Here is a 3,698-nt window from a genome sequence, read left to right on the forward strand (position 1 = left end):
ACGACTGGTCCAAACCAGACCGTGTAACAATCCGTAGTATGGCACCGTGGTGGCGCCTCTTTGTTTTGTTTTTATATTGATGCAACTCTTTTTCATCTTGCCTTCAGTGTATTTTACCCCATGGACCTGAGTGGCGGTCGTGTTCACAATTGTCCACTTATTCATGACGCGTGATAATATCTTTTTTGGGCTTCTCAAGTGTGGACATTCAGCCCATTTTTGCTCTCTATTTTTGGCTAACCAGCAGCGCCGTTCATGGCGTTACAACTGACATGGCCCAGCGTTTATTATTTTTTTGTAAAGGTTTTAACAAAATGTAATTATGCTGCTGTTGAACAGTAACATTGCATTTTAAGCACTTAAGGGATATTTACATTGTATTTGATATATGTATTGCTTTTGATTATAGAACGTAACATATAATACATTATGCTTGTTGTTGTTGTTATTATTCACAGCAGCAACATCAGTGATGATTGTGACTACCAGAGAGGTTGCTGAGTGACCAGGTGACCCCAGTGAAGGCGGAGAAGGATGTGGTGGTCTTGGTGGAGAAGGAAGAGAATGAAGCAGGAACAAGCAATAACAAGACAGGTAGAGATGTGTGTCGGACTGCCCAACTGTAGACAGGTATGCGCTGTAGTGTAAAAAAAAAAATGAAATGTCAAATCACTGTTTCAAAGCTTATGGGATAGTATTTGGGGCTTTGTGATGCAGCAAGAGGGGAAAAAATGTTCGGCCCTTGGTCGCATACACCAGGGGTCTCTCCATCTCAAATTATTGGGCTGAATTTCGGGCCCAGTACGTCCCTGTTTGAAGATACACCAAAAGGTTATCCTTTACAAATTAGACAAGTAAAAAGTCACATTGCTATCAGATAAGATGATAACCACATTGCATGCTAAACCAAAGACATGCTTGGTCAATCACTAGTTTTATCAGTTCAATATCCGTTCCATAGTTTTTGCATAACGCTGCGAGTAATCAACTAACATGGTAAATAATTCATAGAATGGCGCCTCCGCCAAGACAAAATAATCCTTCACGCACTTTCATGGAGTCCCACATCTTAACTGATTGAAATTCCTCACTGTGAAATTGAGTCAAATTATTCTGTTTAAGGCCTCTAACTAACAAACAAATAAACATAGTGGAAGTATAACCTTGGCTGAGGTAATGTTTTTTACAGCCTATTTTTGGGGCTGTTTTCCTGGGTCGGATCGTAGCACAAATCAAGTCCAGATGTTCCACCTCCTCACTTCCTCTCCCCCTGATGTAGATCCCAGCGTGCCGCCGTGTCCGAGTCCTCGCTTTTCCCATCTAATCTTGCTTCCTCTGTGAGCAGCCCAAAGAAGCATCGGGGCTCTTTGCGCTTTCAAACTGTGACCCACAGCAGCGTTTCACATGTCAATTCAGTCCACTTACTGACCAAACATTATGAACATTAGTGTGTGACCCCTGTGATACCGTGCTATGTTCACCACTGGGCCTCCAGGGCTTGTCAGTCATCATCATTCGCTGGGGCAGGTGCTAATAACTTCTTCATAGTCATTACTAGGCAAGTCATCTCGTGCGGTTGTGATGTCATGTCTCAGGTGTATTGCGGTTATAGATTTTCACCACGCTCATAAGCAGAGTTCTGTCCAGTGAATTCATGTTACTTGAAGCCCTAATGATATTTGATTTTTAGTGATATTTTCACATTGAAACCAACAGGAATTTCTTCCCTTTCCTCCCTAAGGTGTTTGACTGGGCTGAGGTCAGGGGCTCTTGAGTCCTTCCGCATCCCAAGCATGTATTAATTTCTTGGCATGTAGATGGGTGCATTTTATTAGTGAGTAGACTAACAGGAGTAAGGATACAGAATCCATCAGATTAGTGATGAAGTGCTGCTGCCATGAGCGAAAATACAATCCAGAGTTTTACTGTATTTGTAGGGGGTATTGTACTTTTTTTTTTTTTGACTTGGTGCTCAATTCATAGTAGCCCCCCTATCTGTGCCCATAATTGCCACAGTGTTACATTGGTTCTACAGTAGAGAGGAACAGGGTGAGCAGTGGTTCATTTGCATGAGAGAGGACCACTCCCTCGAAACAGGCTAATTTTAGAAAAGCAAAAATAGGGGTGAAAATTGTGCTTGATTTCTTCATCTTTGGGGTATTTTGACAAAAAAATATGTCACAGACAGCTTATTAAGTCACTTCGGAGAAGGGGGGGGGGGGGTATTGCACATACAGTAAGTAACTCCACAAGCATCAATGCCAGGCAATGACAACACAAAAGTAAACAATACACAGTATGCAAATATTACAGAAATTAATCATTACACAGCATTTAGTTTAGTTGATTGTTATTTTGCTAGTTTAATTATTTACACATCTCTAATGTATCATATTCTATTTGTCTATCCTTTTACTGTACTTTATATTTAGAGTGGGATTTTATGTGATAATTTATGTTAGTTGGGCAGACAATCACTGACTGTTGCACGTAGATGACATCAAGTGTGTATTGAGTGCTATTTCTGATCTGTGGAGGAGCTATCTGATACGATAAGAGATTTTCATCCACATATTATTAGTTCACTGACCAAACGGTGTGTCTCTGCGTCTTTACTATAACTTATCATTTACAGTACAATTGACACTTGCCTTTTACAGTACCTTTTTGTTTCTGCATGGAAAAGGTGCAAATAGTGTAGTAATCACTTGGGTAGACTCCCTCTAATTATGACTGCATATGGAGTATTCCCTCTGAGACAGGTGGTTTTCTCATACCTGGCTGAGTGACATCACAACACTTACATTACGTCTGACAGCATCCACCTGCGGCGCTGAGCGAGAGTTCAGCAGTGCAAACAAAAAAGCAGACGAGTCTGTGCTGAGGCGTTTCGGCTACTTTGACTCATGTCGTGTCTGCCCGTGGTTGACTCGGGGGAGAACGGCAACCAGATTGTGCAACGCACACTTCCCGCCGCCCCCGCAGCAGCTGGTATGTGGAAAGTAGTCAGGCTGCAAAGAAGCTTGTTTTTAGGACTCTTTTTTTTTTTCACACGTTTTAGGTTGCAAGCACGGCAGGGGGTGTCACAGACGGCACTTTACCGAGTGTCGTTTTACGACGGCACGCTCTCAGGAGTTTGTCCACTGGAGTTGCCTGCTGCGGCACTTATAGTTTAAGGGAGGGGGCATGAGCCCTGACCTCACTTCCTGTCGGGGCTCCTCACAAGCATTCCATTGTCTGTGAGAATGTACACGGGCTCAAGGGACTCCGCACATCTGGCAGCTCTTATTAGCAGCCTTCTACAGCAACCAACCCAGCAGCACCAGCACACACTTCCCAACCTTGCCATGAGAGAAGATGGTGGTCGTGTACCTCGGATGTGCTAATGTTTCACAAGCGTGCATTTCACAAGACAGGTGGATCATCTTATGTCACCTGTGACTGCGAGGGCACATCTCGAGGGGAGAGAATTACAACAAACAGTAGTTTGACAGTCTGTTAGCGTAGCCAGATAGCTTATCTTAGCATTAGTTTGAGCATTTGAGCTACAGCCAGTTAGCTTACCTCTTTCTGTTAGCCTAGCCGGTAGTCTTGGATTAGCGTCATCTTGTGCGGGGCTCCCATCTAACGATATCTTAACTGTTTTTTACAAAGTGACATACGCCACACATGATGACGAAAAATTCAGTGTTTACTCA

This window comes from Vanacampus margaritifer, chromosome 2 (genome assembly GCF_051991255.1).
Source record: "Vanacampus margaritifer isolate UIUO_Vmar chromosome 2, RoL_Vmar_1.0, whole genome shotgun sequence".
NCBI classification, from domain to species: Eukaryota; Metazoa; Chordata; class Actinopteri; order Syngnathiformes; family Syngnathidae; genus Vanacampus; species Vanacampus margaritifer.